At 40.7% G+C, this 17,443-nt stretch overlaps 1 protein-coding gene across 4 annotated transcripts in view; it reads left to right on the top strand.

Annotated features, from left to right (window-relative positions):
- Nucleotides 1–17,443, top strand: part of MTUS1 (microtubule associated scaffold protein 1) — a 164,092-nt gene that overhangs the window by 19,481 nt on the left and 127,168 nt on the right. The window contains exon 1 of one of the 4 annotated variants that reach the window (XM_025207527.1): nt 5,227–5,403. The exons of 2 other annotated variants lie outside the window; for them this stretch is intronic. The gene's annotated coding sequence lies outside the window, so the exon portion shown is untranslated. Of the gene's footprint in view, nt 1–5,226; nt 5,404–16,348; nt 16,526–17,443 lie in introns of those variants that run through there. One more of the 4 variants, XM_025207530.1, reaches the window with a different exon arrangement.

Raw genomic sequence — 17,443 nt, 5'->3', positions numbered from 1 at the left:
GGTCAGGCCATGGCTCCATCCTGTGCTCTGCCCTGCCCTGCCCTGCCCTAGCCCCTGCTCCACTCCCTCCTGCACTGCAGGGGCCTCGATCTGCGTCCCCCCATGCCCCTTCCCTTCCCCCACCTCCACCACAACAGACTTACCAGCCAGACACTGCTCTTCATGCTGCTGGGCTATGTATCGGAAATCAGGCTGGTATCGGCTAATATGCCTCCTTAAACATGGGCTGTTGGTATCAGCCCCAAAAATTGTTATCAGTGCGCCCTTATTTGATACATATGTCTCAGAGAGAGAGAGAGAATACAGCCAGATCTTAACCAGCTGTCTTTTGGCTAAACTGGAGAAATCTCACACAAGAACTTGTAAGGTGAGACAACTGTGTCAATGCCTGTGAAAATTAACAGCCCTATCCCCCCCAAATCCCACTTCAGGGGAAACTCTACTATGTGTTTCCTGAAAGTGTCTCTGTTACTTCACATTAGGATGAACCAGTGGGCCCTTTAAGGTGCGTACAAACCTTACATCTAGGTCTATCTAACCACAGTTAGATCAATCTAAGTGCCTGGTTGTGCAGGCTTTCATGGGACTTAAACTGACCTAACGCTGGTGCCACCTAATCAAAGTTCTCCTTGGAGGAGAACTAATTTTTAGATCAGCCTGAAGTAATGTGTTCTTAAAAAGGCTAAACCTGGCTTAGTGAAAGTCTGTGTGTATTCATAGCACCCCACTGGAGCTGGAAAAGCCCAACCACTTATCACAGCCTTGAAGCTGCATTGTTTTAATGCCCCTCCCCAGCCTGGTTTACTTACCTTTGGCTGCCCAGGCAAACACCTGCACTCAGTAGAACTTGTTTCAAGTTTAAGTGGCTCCAAGTACGCTGCCTAACCCAAGCTGGGTGATTTGAACGCTTGATTGTACCCACTGGGTGCTTCTACATGAGCTGGAAGGCTGCTCTGATGCACTATGATTACAGTGCGTCTGAGCAGATGCAATTAATCAAGTCTGCTGGAGTGTCATAATTACTGCGCTCCAGGTAGTCTCTGCGTTTTGTGTATCAACATCCTCGTGCTTCCATGGCAGCAGGGTGCTTAATCTAAAACTCATTTGATGACCTTTAGATAAAGCACCCCCACTGCCATTTTGAAGTTCAGGGATGCTGATGCACAAAATGCTCCAGGTGCTTTAGAGCAGCTCTCAGAGCCACTTTAAAGCTCCCTCTCCCCGCGCACACACCCCCTCTTCCCCCCCCCTTATGGAGCATGTGTAAAAATGCCCTTGGTTCACATTCCCTGACTCCTTGAAAAAAACATACCCTATTTTATAGAATAGCAATAAAGAATAGTGTTGTTTTATTCGTAATTAGTAACTTTGAACAAAGTGTTATAACTAGGTGTTGAACCTATTTTAAATCTTTTGTTAGTTGGTACAGGTGGTTGTCTAACTTTGGAAAACCTGTTCAATACAGTCTCTTACTGGGAGTCTCGTAGCTGGGAAGAATAAATTGCAGTAATGGATTGCATATAGATAATCTTAACTACTAATTTAAATTTTTTGCCCTTGAGAAATTTGAGTGAGGTGATATGCACTTTGTAGCTGTCCAACTTGAATTGTAGTGAGAAGTTTTGTGATATGGATAAGGGCTTAGTCCCAGCCTCTTTAGAGGCTTTCATGGAAGTTATGGCAAACACATTTAACACCTTTCAATGATGTGTGTTAATATTAGCTCTGAGTAAAGAGGGCTATAGATTATTAGAATGGCCTGAATTAGAGCAAATCAAACTAGGTATTAATTAGGAATTCTAGTGTAGACAAATTCAAATATTTCTGCCTTGGCATCTAATATTTTAAAAGCTAACCCCAGAATTTAGGCTGATAATGAATTGGAGGCTGAGTGGGGACCCTGTTACATGTTGTATTTTGAGCTGCTCAAATGTTGATCAGTGTTAGTGCTAGCTTCAGTTTGAAGCTAGCACGTAAAAGGCTGGTGAACAGGGGCTATACTAGGAGTTACAGCTGTGAATTGCCACTACAGGGCTGGTGAGCCAGGATAAGCTTCTATCCCTCCTCTAGGTGGGGTGTTGGAGAGATGGGTTGTGGTGGCATGAACATGAAGCAGGTAGGTAGAGAATTAAGGGGATGTAGTGGATAATAAAATGGGAGGTGGAAAGGAAATGAGGACAAGGGATGGGTGGCAAAATGAAGCAAGTCAGCCACTGAAGGATAAAATTAGTAGTAGCAAAACAACAACAAAAAAGAAACTTAAAAAGAAACAAAGAGAAAATAAAGGAGGTGTTACGTTAATAAATAAACAAATAAATGACTAAATAATGAATAAATTGGGATTGAGGTGTGGGGCTTGCTAGCTGTGCTTCCTGCGGTAGCTGGAGGTTGGATTACTGAGGGAAAGTACTTTCTGAGAGAGCTACTGTCCCTGCCCTGGGAAGGAGCTCTCTGTTCATGCGGACCTAATCTGACCCCCTACCTTTTTACCCCTCCACTCCTCCTTGACTCCACTCCCAGATCCATCCTTGCCCTGTGACAAGGCTAGCTGGCTTGTATTCTGGCATGCAGGCTGTTTGCATGGGGTTGCACCCCTAGGGGTGGGAAGGCCACACCTCTGGGGGTGGGAGTGAAAGCTGGTTTTGTGCCAGAACCACCCTCTGGACAGTAGAGTTCAGGGGGTGGAAAGTTTGTTCCCACAGATTGGGAGAGGAGGCTGATCCAGGGGTGCTATAGGGCTGAGACGCGGGTGGCTTATATTTGTGGAGTGGCCACACATTAATGGAACGTGAGCTGGAGAACACGAAACAGAAATAAACCTGCCCTGTAGTGGTGCAACTTTAAGCAGCCTAAAGTATGCTTAAAACTAATTTCAGTTGTTAATGTGTGGATACTTCAGAGGTTAAGAACTCCAGGAGCCACCTAAGATGCAGGACCTTGTTACACATTCATTTAACTTGTACTATGGATCTCTCTAGAGTCAAAAGTTTGTGTCAGTTGCCTGTCCCATAACACAAATTTGAAATGTCAAGCTCTTGTCAACAATTATGGGGGAGTATAAATGTTTATGTTCTTATAGGCTGAAGCTTGTCTCACACTCACTGATCTGGAGGAAACGAACAAATTCCTAAAATGGAGCTTTGCATGTCTGTCTGAGAGAGGGTCCTTATGGTAATATTTAAAGCTTTGTTGTACCTTTTACTTCTATAGAGTTACGTGTTTATTTCTTTAGCTTAGAGTTATTTTATAATAGTCTTTTGCTTTAGTTTGTATCTGTCCAGGGTCCATTTCAACTAGGTAAAATGATTCTACACAGTCTGTGTGCTTGGAGAGGAAGAAACTCAGAATCAGCACTAAAGAGGTCATTTAAATCCTGTTGATGGGGGCTTTGCAGATGGATTAGATGACCTTCTACTTCTTTACTATATGACAAGATGACTAACTGTCTCAACTCTTGTAGGGTTTTCACTTAAACTCAGTTTTAACAAGAAGGTGGCAGGATTAAAATGCTACTTTTTTAGGAATGTTCAATTTCTTTGAATCTTAGTTGAAGGAAAATGTAGTCTGTCTACCATTTTTCCCCAGGTTCTGTGTTAAGAGAAATGCTAGCCTGCTGCTTCTGTACCTGTAATCAAAGTAGTAATCTTTTGCAAAGGTTCAGTAGCCTAATGTCTTTAGCGCTAAACAAACATGATGCAGAACCTGACCCGGAGCACCCAATTCCAGTCTCTTGATTCAAAAATAAGTGGGTGAAATGCACAGGATTTGCCTGTGGGTGGAAGCGCAGGGTAGCAGTGGAATAATGACTTTTTGCCAAGAGGTGGTCTTAACATGGGTTCAAATAGACTGTGCATGTTGTATACAAAAGATTTAACTTTATTAGTAAACGTTAAGGAGGGAATTTAGAATGTCAAGAGGTTGGGGTGGGGGAAGGGAGCTGCCCACCCACCTCTCAAACCTAGCCTGCCCGTGAAGTGTGTGCGGGGGGGTGGGGGGGCTCCCACTCCCTGCCCAAGCCTTTTGACAGGGAAAACTATCTTGGCTTTGCTGAGGGCAGGGCTGGGGAAAGGTGGTTTGGCAGCCTCCTTGGAGGCTGCTGGAACACCCCTGCTTGCTGGCCAGGGTTGGCTTAAACCCTCCCCACCTTGAACGCCTGTTGGGTTAAGTGGCACTCTAACTCATACTTCCCCTTTCCCACTCCCTCTCCTCCCTCACCCTCATGGGTAACCTGGAGATGAACTAGAATTAAATTCCTCTTGCATCACAGGCTTTTCTTGTGAAATTGAAAGGTAAGTTGGGTGCAGGATACAATTTTCCTCTCAGAGCTTTGGAATATGTTTAGAACCGAGGAAATCTTGTGCACTATGTCAACTGCTGCCACAAACTGAAAGGGGACATTAAACACACTATCCAAATCTGAGCTGATGTTAGTCCACAGCTGAAGTTACTACAAACACATTTCCTGAACACTTTGGTTCCCATGAGGATTTTATTTTAAGTTGAAAGCCAGGTTTTTAAAGTATAAGTGCAATTAAAAACATTTTGTAAGCCTTTCCTTAGATGTAATTCTGCCTTTTTTTCTTGTTGCCATCTTAACTGGCAGAATACCAGTAGTTCACTAACTCAAATTCAAGCTTTTGACTGTATGTTACATCGTCGGATGTATTAGTCCAATAGCTGCATGAAAATCTTAGCTTGACTTCTTCTTTCCCATTTACCTTCAATCTTTGAAAGTTTTCCTTAAGTTAAGCACCTATTTTCTTTTTTTTTTAAATCTCTTTATGCCTCTCTCTTTCTGCTGAAGTCTGACAAATAATCACGATACTTCTATAAATTTAAGGCTATAGAAGTATTTTTATTTGTCACTGGATTTCCTGGTTTCCTTATATCAGGACTGATCAAGTTCACATACAGTCACTAGGCAACAGACAAATGCTAATTTAGTGTGGCAAGTCCCTCCTCTTGTGTTGGATACTGCTAAACTAACCAATTGCTGACTTTGCTGACTCTCTGCTTCTGCTGTAAATAAGCTTAGGAGCTTTAAGTACTGCGGAAGACATCTGCGTGCAAATATTCTTTCTTAAGTTGTGAAGTACTTGGCAAAAACCCTTCCCTGCAATGCACTGTTGGCAAGTAGCTAGCTGATGATGCACTCTTGGCAGACAGTCCAAGGAAAATTCTTTAGTTTAAAAAAAAAAAAAAAAAGTCACTAAGCTAAGCCCTGTTACTGCTGCACGGCTGAGTTGATCTTTGAAAACAGAAGTCTCATGAGAGGGCTCTCTGTGCAGTCTGGCATTTGGATTTTTCCTACTCCTAGTGATGGCTTCTACTCAGTAGCACACATCAGCCTAGAGCTTTTGGCAAATAACCTAACCTGAGCACAGTTTTCCTCTTAAGTCTGTGGTAAGTAACTTAAGTCTCTTCTGATGCCTGTGGTAAGTAACTTGTGGGTTTTTTTTCCCTATTTCTTTTAGTCTGGGAGTCATGTTGTATTATAAAAGTTACGAGCAATTTTTCAAACTTAAATGTAGAACTTCAGGCAGATTGGATTAGAAAACCGAAGTAATAATAACTATTGCTGCTTATCTTAGCAGGGAATAAGATTACACTGCCTGCCTGAATATAGCACAAAGTAAATGCATCATGAACAAATGAAAACAACCATATTCATTGCTATAGCTTTCACAAGAAAAGCAAGTCACCAACTTCTATCTAGCATTGTCATTTAATGCTACAATGAATTTAAAATACTGAAAAACTTCAAGATGAACAGTTAAAATTTTGGTTGTTAATAATTTTAAGCATGTTTATTAAACTATGCCGTACTAGGGACAATAATACTAAAGTAACTAGAAGCAGCTAGCCACATATTGCTGATGCCTACTGTCCTGGAAAGTTGAGCTTTTTGGCACAAACTAATAAAATATATCCTTTTCTAAGTCTTGGGAAGAACTGTTAAACTGCAGAGTTTTGTTTTGTTTTTTAAATGGAGTATAATCTCCAGTTTAAATGTGGTCAGTCTCAATATTTCTGAGACTGCTCGCACTGAATTAAAATACTCAGTCCCAAGGAAAGTATTTAATACTCTTGGTATTTGTTGCAGTCATGGGGTAGGATCCACTCCTAAGAGTCTGTACAGTGCCTAGCACAAAAGTCTGTTCCTAGAGAAAATAATATTTCCAGTTTTGGTATAAAGGAGCTGGAATGTATAAAACTGCAGAAGTCTTTAACCCTAGCATGTTTTGCTACTGATCCAGCATTTGGTCAAGGTTTGGGGAATACTGGCTCACTGACTGAAGTGCACTTTGGATCAGTCTGGAAATGCCAAGAAAAACAATTGGAAAAAGTTACAAGACTCAATAATACCATCTAATTGAGGGTGTGTATTTGTCACTTGCTGCTAGAGTTCATAGTGCCTACCGGAACTAGATTAAAGTACAGGCAGTAATTTAAGAAAAAATCCCTGTGTCTCGAAGTGACAATCTTAAAATCTCACCTTTTACTTTAAAAAGTGATTTTTCTTATCTAAATAGGGTAAAGTGTTAGACTAGGTTAGAGGTAAAATGATGTCTGAAAACTCTGATAATCTGAAACAGTACCTAAAAGATATCAACTGCCCCATGCATTTGAATAGTGTAAACTCCAAGACTTGTTGCTCTGGGGGCTCTGCCAATGCTACCTTAAGAAGGTGGCAGAGAAATGCCAAGGGAAAAGCCCATAGAAACAGTTACCCCAGCAGCAAGGCAATTAAGCCCTCCATGTTCTGCATTGTTGGACTTTTTATGGTGGGGTGTGGAGAAGGGACACTTCTTAAAAAAGAAAGTGGGAGCAAAGTGATTTCATGCTGTTGCCTGCACTTCTGTAAGAAGTGGGGTCCACTGGTCTCAGGTGGAGGGTTAACAATAAGACCAGTGTCATGCGACTGGGACTCAGACTTCTTTATCTGGCTTTGGTGTAAAAGTTTTGGGGTGTGATTTATTTGGGCAGCATCCAGTAATATTTCTTTTCTCCAAGAGAGACTAGAAAAGGATCAGATTCTCTCAACTTTTTAATGTCAAGGGTAATTAACCATAGTAGATTTTGTAATAGTGCTTAGACCCCTACAAAGGATTCACCAAGGGCAAGTCATGTCTGACAAACCTGATTGCCTTCTACAACAAGATGACTGGCTGTGTGGATGCAGAGAGCATATTGGATGTGATATACCTTGATTTAGCAAGGCTTTTGATCCAACCTCCCACAAGGTTCTTTCAAACAAGCTAAGGAAGTATGGGTTGGATGAATGGACTATAAGGTGCATAGAACACTAGATAGTCGTTCTTATATGGTAGTAATCAATGGCTTGATGTTTAGTCAGCAGCTGGTATCAAGTGGAGTGCCTGCCCCAGGGGGTTGATCCTGTGGTCATCTTTGTTCAATATCTTCATCAACAACCTGGAAGATGGGATGGGGAGCACCCTCAGCAAGTTTGCAGATGATGCCAAGCTGGGGGAAGTAGTAGATATGCTGGAGGGTAGGGTTAGGATTCAGAGACCTTAACATATTGGAGGATTGGATGAAAAGAAATTTCATGAGGTTCAATAAGGACAAGTGTGAAGTCCTGCATTTAGGATGGAGTAATCCCATGCACTGGTACAGGCTAGGGAGTAGAAATTAAGTGGCTAGGCAGAAAAGGACCTGGGGATTACAGGGGGTAATGAGCTGAATATGAACCCTTGTGGCAAAGAAGGCTAATGGCATATTGGGCTGCATTAGTAAGAGTGTTGCCAGCAGATTGAGGGAAGCGATTATTCTCTTCTATTTGACACTGGTAAGGCTACATCTGGGGTACAGTGTCCAGTTTTAGGCCCCCCCCAGTACAGAGTGGACATGGACAGATTAGAGTGTCAAGCAGAGGGCAGTGAAAATGGTTAGAGGGCTGGGGCACATGACTTCTGAGGAGAGGCTGAGGGAACGGAGCTTATTCAGTCTGGAGAAGAGAAAAGTGATGGGGGATTTAGTAACACCCTTCAACAACTACCTGAAGGGTGGCTCCAAAGAGGATGGAGCTAGACTGTTCTCAGTAGTGGCAGATGACAGGATGAGGATCAATGGTCTCAAGTTGCAGCAAGGGAAGTTTTTAGGTTAGGTATTAGGAAGCACTCTTTCACTAGGATGGTAGTAATGTAGTGGAACAGGTTATCCAGAGAGGTTGTGAAATCTCTGTCCTTGGAAGTTTTTAAGACCTAGCTAGACAGTCTTGACTGGGATGATGTAGCTGGGGTTGGTTCTGCTTTGAGCAGGAAGTTGGATTAGATGACCTCCTGGGGTCCCCTCCAACTGTAACTTTCTATGATTTTATGAAAGATTACAGCCCAGTTGATATATCATTGGCAATTTATAAGATCAGCCTTCTGATGTGCATTGACTGTTTTAAGGTATAATTTAAAAATGTGGATCTTTAAGCTGGTTCCCCTTGTTCAGCTGTCTAAGTTATCGGTGAAGACTTAATTGGATTTGTGGCAACATAACTTGTGAGCCTTGGTAACAAACTAGAGCCCTTCCAACCCACTAGTTAGTTTGAAAATATTATGGTTTGTTTCTCTTAAAAGAAATGGCCTGAAAGACCATCATTTTACATGAAATAAAATAAGGTTGCATCAGTTTTTATTTCTGTGAACACAATAGGGACAGGAGGTAGTTTCTTTGCTCACAGTTGTAAATAACTTTTTAAAGCAAGGTCTTTACTAAATAAATACATTTGTTGGGGTGGTGGCTTTTCATTTTTACTGTTTCTTTTGTTTCTCTTAAATGAAGGGCAGCAGTTAGGTCAGTGTGCTTCAATAATAAGGTTTTGTCCAGCATTATAGCACTGTGCAAGCTTATTCAACAAGCTAATTGACAAATAACCACAAATTTAGTATGTCACTGACCAGCATCCTGTCCCAAACAGTTATACAAGTAAAAAGCAACAAAATATAATAGAACAATGTTGCCTGGGTAGGTGCTCAAGAGCGGGATGCTGGAAAATACTAAAATAGATGGCTAAGAAAATATTCTACTGGTGTTGGGACCTCAGGGGAGCACAGGCTGTGAATGTCATTGGGATGAGTTCTTGGATGTGGGAGGAGGAATCCTTGAGCCAAGTGGCTGCAAGAATGCTGAGGACCTGTGCTAGTAGTAGGTCTTCATCTCTTGCTGATGTTACAGCTTTCTCCTCTAGCTCCTGCTGCTACTTAGTTGCTTGTTCACAGTTCTGATTCAGTAGGAAAAGAGGTATACCAGTAGCTTCTAGGAGCCAAGAGATGCAGCAGCAGACAAATGCTTGCAGCTAAATGGACTCTGACATCTAGCAGTGATGTGGGAATACATAATAGGACTGCCAAATCCTCATATGTTATGCAAGATGTGACAGTTGGCAGCTGTGTGTCAGTTTGGAAGGGTGCGGGAGTCCCTTCTGAAGAACACTATTTTCTTCTCACCCTAGTCCCATATAATCTGAGTTTACTGACTTTCTGGGCATGGCACAAAGTAAGCATGTTAGTTTAGGGTCTTGTGTGGGGGGGGTTAGTGCCCTTTTCAGTGTTGGGTAGCTGCTGCTAGTGGTGCTCTTAATCATACACTCCTTTTTTACTTTAAGCGTCATTCTACATATATTAGTTTTTAATAATTGTTCCCTGCATAACAGCAGAGCTGAGAGACATTTGAGTCAAATTCAACTCAGTTTTGTTTTTAAAAAAAGATGCAACTTAAAATATTTCTATTCAGTCCTTAATATATTCCAGTGGAAATTTCCCTTGATTGCAACTAATAACAGGTTTGTATTGGTCCATGAGAACCTGGATGCTAATATATCTATTCCTGTGTTTATTGCCTGGACTGCTAAAGAAATGTAGTCTATTAACTTGCCATGTGGACTGGTGCTTGTGAACTAGTTTACTTTTGGGGTGGGGGAGAATCAAAGGTGTTACTTCACAAGTAAGCTTTTATTTTTATTTATTTATTTAGGTTTTTATTCATTTAATAAATTTAAAAAAATTTATAAATTAAAAAAAATAAATTAATTAAATTATTTTTAAATTTAAATAATCTTCTTGTCTTACCCTAAAGCAAGGTACCTGCACACATCATGCAGGTGAAGGTGCTAATGCTTTAGTGTATCATTTTCAGGTCGCATACAAGCTGTCTTTCAATTGCAGCCTCAGAGCATGCAGCCGCGTTGTTTGTTTCGCAGCATCAGAATGGCTTCTAAGACTAGTATTTATAAAAATGAATTATTCATGCATCTTAAGGTTGTGTTGGTTCATAAATAACTTAGGCAGTTTGTACTTGTCAAACACTTTAAAGCCAAACATTTTGTGGTGGCGGAGTAGTCTTGGCACTAGTACATTATTATAAGAACTTTCTAAACCTCTTGGGTTTTTTGAAGAAAACTTAGTTGTTGTTTTAAGAATTGAGGCTATAGCGACCATTATTGAGCAACATCTGATCAATATGAACACTTGATCAGTCAATTTACTCTACACAGTGGATCAAATGTATTTTGATGTGGTATTCTAGTGATAAACTTATTAAAAGTGTTTTTTTTTTACTTTCAAACTTTTGGAAAAAGTTGATTTCTGTGCAGTGTACTGCACAAATATACCAGTACTTGTGTATAAATACATGTAAACTAAGCAAATACCAAGGTGAGCCCTCTGTTCCTTTTATATGCGAAAAGAGAACAGTGCACAGCAAGTCCTGTTTAGCAGGCCTGCCCATCGTTACAACATCCAAGCAGGTGCTATATCTTGGTCACTTACAGACATGTGAGGAGGTTGGATTGAGTTTAAAAATGGTGACCCGATCTAAGGTAAGTTGGGAGGGGGAGCAAGCAGGGTCCATGTGAGTGTTGCTGGGGTCTGGGAGGCTTTGATTGGTACAGGGGTTTGCAGGGTTTATGACCAGGGACTTCCCCATGCCCAGAGACCAGGGTCTATTTTTAGCCCACCCCAGTGCAGATGAACACTGTCCTCCTCTCCCCCCCACACACACCCCAGGGTTGGCCATTTTTAGACTAATCTAGCTGTCCTGAACTTTTGTACAGTTCATACTTATATTGACCTAACTAATGTAAGGTCCACACTTGTGCAAACTAAGTTAGACAGGGGTGGCCTTTTTTTAACCCGATCTAATTTCCCCAAATGTCTGTACACAGCCCTTATCTAACCAGTTTCATGTATGATAACTGAACATGATGATCCCGTGAAGGAATAGCAATGTATAGTCTGCTTTTTCTAAGGAGTTGAAAAAAGCAACAACTGAAAAGATCTGGTTTTAGTAGAGATTTTTCTGGTTTATACTGAACTAGATATTCTAACTCAGTAGAACGTGAAAATGTTACTCTGTATTCAAGTTAGCATCTTACTGTGTGGTCTGTGGTAAGCTTTTAATGTTTCTAATCTATGGTTAGAGATGATTCAGTAAAACTAGGTTTGTTTCTAAAACGCCTCTTCTGTGTTTCTCCTATTCTTCCCCAATACTGGCTTCAATTTGCTAAAATAGGCTGCTGTTCATATACTGCCATAACTATGACACTGTAAGCTACATGCTGTGTGAAATGATGTTTGTAGTATTAAAGCTTTATGCCAACTCATTTCGAAGCTTCCCAAATATCAGAGGCTTTCTCTATCTTCCCAAGTGTTTGGGTTTCAGCACCTCTGTAACTTGTGTATAGCTAGAACACAGACATGAATGGAGATATTGTATGCTTAGGCACAAGAGTGCTATGTGGAGGGGTGCAAACCAGACACCATATGTAAGCTAATAGTTTGCTCTCCACTTCTACCTTTTGTTTATCAGCAGATATGTAAAGTTGCATAGGAATATGGGCTTGAGTGGGGTGGGTAGTGCCTTGCTTATTAGACTGAAACAAGGATGAGTAAGGTAATTGTATCGGTGTTTGAGATCAAACTTAATGTGTGGGGAACATAAAATTTTTAAGAACTTATGGAAGAGATGCTTCTGATATGTGTGTACTTTGCTGATGGATAGCAAAGTCCTTGCACACTTACAGCAGGGAATTGCAAACATTTAAGTGAACCAATAAAAATGCTGCCAAGGATACTTTGGTAGAGCCAGGAAAAACTTGCATGCAAGGAACAAAAACGTGTCCTAACAATTATAGCAAAGTTGAGTAACTCCCAATTTGTGCTATATAAAAATGTCACTCGGCAGTTATGTATACAGGAACCCTTTCAGCATGTGTGTGGAAGAGCAGTTGGAGAATTTTAATAGTGCATACTGAAAAGTGTTGTTTCTTGCCCTTGCACTGTATCAGAGTCGCCTTCACAGTAACAAGTACAGAAATGGCTAGAACCAGGTACCTCTCTCTGGTCTCTTTCAGCATATTGACTTGACCAGAAATTTGTCAATTTTAAAGGTCCAATTGTTTGAGCTTTCTTGGATTTGAAACAAATGCAACACATTCTACCTGGCAAATCCAGTTTTCTGTTGTCCAAATGGTTAATGTCCTGGTTATGTAGTGTTTGTAGCAAACTTAAAGGTATCTTCTACTTGGCTACCAAGAATTTTTTTGCACTGGGGAAGCAGGAGTGACTTTTTTCACTTCTGGTGTTAGTTAGGTGGTTGAGCTCTTGATATGAGTCTCCTCAGTTTCTACTTGTGAGGAAGCAGAGGATCAACACTAAGCTAATTTCTTAGATATAAAATAAATTGGTGTATACATTGAATAAACAGGACATTATCTCTGGAACGGTCCACTCCCTCATGGAAAACAGAACTGCATTGCATCACCAACAAGGAAAAAGATCTAAACAGACCAATCGGCTGATATGCTTTGGAAGCAGAGGGACGAGATAGATCAAGGGTTCTTTAAGTGGCTAACTGAAATAGTTCTCCTTTAATCTAGATTCCTTTTGTGACTGATCCAATATAAAATTAAAAGCTGTTCTATTGGCACTGGTGGAGGTCACATATTTTACTTGTTTGTAAGTCCTTAAATTGTACGTTACCTTTTTTACATCCTAAACGCAAAGGTGGCCGGGATGGTAATTCAGGTGATGTTCTATCCCATATATTCATGCTGCCTTAAGGCATCTGTCTTCCTGCCTTGGAGCCTCAATCTTCTAGGATATTACTATTAGTTGAGACCAATCCAGACTCCAAGTTACTCTGGTCTATACCAGAGTTCCTCCAGAGTTGGCAAACCTGTAGCTGAAATCTAGGAAACCTTCAGTTGATGGTACTTACGTACCAAATTATCCAAAACTCATTAACAGGAAAAGAAATGAGTCGTCTTTGTTTTCTTACTGAAGACTGGCATCCTACATGGCATCCTTATGAGTTCAAGTGCAGTTTTCAGCTCAGTGTTCTGTAAACTGACCTTTCAAAGGCAAGTCCATTGCTGTTCCCTAATTTGCCTAGTTTCTAAGGCAGACTTGGAATAGTATTTGGCTTTTCCACCCATGTTATGATTGAAGTTAAAAAAAAAAAAAAAAAAAAAAAAAAAAGTTAAAGAATGATGGTCTAGCCAGCAATACTTTTAGTCCCCATCAACACTGTCCTAAATCCAATGCCCATTTAATGGCATTTTCCTGTTGTATAGCTGCAAAACTTTGTAACAAACTTATAAAATATTTCCCAAAAGCAAGGGGGGGGGGGGGGGGGTGGTCCTGACCCCATGCTGTTCCAAAAAAAAATTAATTCCATCTAATTTCCTTCCCCCTCCCCACCTCGCTCTCCTAGGTCTTTAAATGGCATAGAAATGGTGGTATACATCTTGAACACTAACATGATTTTTTTTCCTAGGAAGTAATACAAAGGAGAATAGAAGCATTTTATTCGTTTTTGCAATCGCCCAATTTTTTCCTGGTAAAACTTCTAATTTCTTGAGCCAGGATATTGCCAGCCAGTCTTGTTAATCAGGCTTGGAATAAGATTTCCAAATAACTACTGCATTGCTGCTAGCAAGTTGGCTGATGCAGTAATTAATACTATACATGTGCCCAATGCCTGCTCCTATGCATTCTAATTGGAACCCATCAGAGCAGACTATTTAATCTTGATTGTTCTAATTGGAATGCTCCAGCAGCCTGGGGTCATGTGTATTCAGTGTCCCCATATTTCAAAATGGTGGGGGCACTTAAACAGGGCGCCACTTTGAAGTGCGGGATGTTGAATACATGAGATGACCCAAGTGTTTTAATTAGAGCAGCTCCCAAGAGTTTCTGTAACTAAAACACTCTGCCCCCACCACGGAGCATGTGTAAAGCTCCCTGTCTGATACTGGATGCTGGATGAAAGCTAACTGAGTTAATGCAGAAAAGAATTCTGCTAGTCTGGGGGAGGCAAACAAAAGAAATGATAGAACTGTTCCCTGTTAATTGAGTTGGCAACTTGGATGGGTGAGGTCAGTTGCATTGGACTTTGGTTATTCTAGACTGCTGCTTATGCATGGCAAGGACATTGTTTTTTAACATTTGGTCTTTCTGTAGCTATCCAAATATCTGATGTCAGCTTTTACAATAATTAATTCTTGGAGTTCACTGTGAAAACTTTAGAGACTGCATAACGTGGCTGCTTGGTTCAAGTGGCCCATCATATGGGGAACACTTGACACTTACATATGCAACCTGTACTGGTTCTTAACATGTCTTCAGTTCAAGTCGAAACCGAAACACTAACTCTTGGCCTTCAGGCATGCTATAAATGTAGCCACTCTGAGGTGTGTGGTGTTTGTTTTTTTTTAATATAAAGCAGGTGAATGAGGATAGAGGTGTATGCAAGAAACTTTTGAGACATCTGACTAAATGGGGCAAGAATTACTGGAAGGTTTTAAACCTGAATGTAACATTCTGTATGGCTTTATAGTACATGAAGCTTATACGTCTGACCTGAGTAGTTGCGTAAACTGGAAGAATAAAAATGTAAAATGCAATCAGCAATACTTTTGATGTATACCTTAAGCAGTGACATCCTCCCAATTTGCCTGTTTTTAGTTGTTCTGTCAAGCTGTGGGTAAAGAGTGCACCACAGGATTGCAGTTCTTCTACTTTGTTTTACTGTACCGCTTTCCTTTTGAGCTCAAGGGAACCACTTCCAGCCTTCCAGGGATCAACTCTTACTCTGTTAGCTGAACTTCTGGGACAATTCCAAGTCATGTGGGTAAGGCAAACAACATCCTGGCAGAAAGTGGGGTGATCTGTGCCAAACTTGCATATTCTTAAGGGTCTAATGGAATTATAAGCCTTTAAAGTTTTTGGAGGAAGGTTGTCAGCTTTCAGTTAACTAGCAGCAAAGAGTATCTATTCCAGTGGTTCTCAACCTTTTTACATTTGAGGCACCCTTTGGAAAATGCTAGCTCTTAGTTTTCACTCTTTTGACTATAGAAAAATAATAGAGCAATTTTTCTGTTGCAAAAAACTTGGAAATCCATGGTTGTGGTCTTTCTATGTGAAATCACTGGGATTATATTTGTGAACCATGTTTGCTCACCTAACAGGCAACCACAATGTTAACACTATACATGTGCTTAGTGGTAGGGGGGGCATTTTAATTGGTGGTTCCCAGACAGCTGCTCTAATTTAAAACTGTTCACTGTCACATGTATTAAGCTCCTACACATTTTGAGTGCCTACAGGATGCTTTATCTAAAGCTCATTTGAGGTTTAGATCAGTGGATCTCAACCTCTTCTTTTTTTTTTTTCCTTCCTTCCTTTTTTTCCTGACCTAGTGCCCCTCACTCCCAGTCCCACAGGGGGTGGGTGTGTGTGGGGCATGGGGGGGGCCCCAAGCAGCCCCTTGTAAGCTGAATCTCTGCCAGCCTGCAGGAGAAAAGCCATGGTTTCCTTCTTTTAATCCATTTTTAAAGTTTGTTTGCGACCCTTTCATATATTCGTGCGACCCACTTTTGGGTCACGACCTACAGGTTGAGAAATGCTGGTTTAGATAGTGTCCCTGCAGCCTATTTAAAATGTGTGGGATTTAATACACATAATGGTCAGGTGATGCTGGAGCATTCTAATAAGAACGCAGAGCAGACTTGATTCACTTAGTGTGCTCTTACATCTTTTAAGTATAACATGAATGAGCATGTGTATAGGCAGCCTGTCACCTTGCGAGAATTTCAGAACACCCTGGTTGAGAATCACTGATCTATGGCAGTAGCTGGCTTAATAGTACTGTTGAACAAGTGAGGATTCTTCCTTAGCACAGCTCTATAAAGCCTTAAACTTAAATATTTAACTTAAATATTTCTTTTTACTTAGGTAGGTCATCAGTGTTTTTTCTTTGCTGAATTTAATGCATTAATCGTATTCCTTGATTTGTTTGTTTGTTTTTTGTTTTGGTAGGGCTATCATGGACCTGTTCATGTTTGGAGCCTACCGTTGTGTTTTGGTCATGAAACAATCAGCTCTGCAACACTTAAATCTTCTTCCCCCTGGATGCCCCCTTCTCCCACTTCCAAACATGAACAGCACGTTCTTGCGTTGCTCAGGCTGCACAGTCTGGAACAATGGCTATGGACCACCCTGTTATCTCAAGGGTGTGTTAAGTATGAAGCCATAAAGATGAGAACATGAAATATCAGCTTTCTAACTGCTTCACTGCAGATTATATTAGACGGTTCTGCTTACATGTCTGTCCCACAATCCCAAACAACCTACTTGGTCTAACTTCCTTAATGCAGAAACATTAGGTTTTCACTAAAAGTAAACTATGTTGAATTTTAAAATTTCTAAAGGTTTAAAAATGAACAATGCAGATTTTAAATTAGTTTAAAAAAAGTAACCCCAAATCCACATTTTTCCATGATTAAAATGAAACGCCACTAATATATAGATGTGTGTGTATATATAGGCAAGTTTCATTTTAATCATGGAAAAATGTGGATTTGGGGTTATGTTGTTTTTAAACTGAAAACTGGGGATTTTTTTTTTTTTAATCGGAGAAAACCAGGATCCTTGATTATTACCCTAAAAATGTATAATTGTGTGGCTGGTTCTTATTACACCACTAACTGAAAGGTCATGCCCTATGGCTGGGAGCCCTGTCAGCTGATGGGGCTTCCAAGTGCAGGAGCCTGCTACTTGCCAGTGCATTTGAGGCCTGGGGTTCTGATTGCAGGCTCCTGTTGCTCTGACAGTAAGGCATGATGGAATCTCATGTTCAGTCCCATAATTGCATCTCCTGCTATGCACATGTAGCATGGCAAGAAGTGTGAGTATGGAGATTGTGCATCAAATCCCATGGTGCCTTTTCTTGCATGTCTGCCAGGGGCCTAAAGGTCTTTTGTTGGTTTGCTATGATGATCTAGGGAAGCTGCAAGATACAAAATGTATTGGGTAACCTATTTTCCTTAGACTAAGCTGCATCTCTCCCAACTGTTTATTTGATCCAGCAAAATTATTGCCAAAAACATTTCAGTTATTGCATTGTGTAATGAGCAGTTATAAAAAGGTAG

The sequence above is a fragment of the Alligator sinensis genome, unplaced genomic scaffold (genome assembly GCF_000455745.1).
Source record: "Alligator sinensis unplaced genomic scaffold, ASM45574v1 scaffold528_1, whole genome shotgun sequence".
In the NCBI taxonomy this organism is placed as follows: Eukaryota; Metazoa; Chordata; order Crocodylia; family Alligatoridae; genus Alligator; species Alligator sinensis.
The sequence above is the reverse complement of the archived record's forward strand: the minus strand, read 5'-3'. Positions and strand labels throughout refer to the sequence as shown.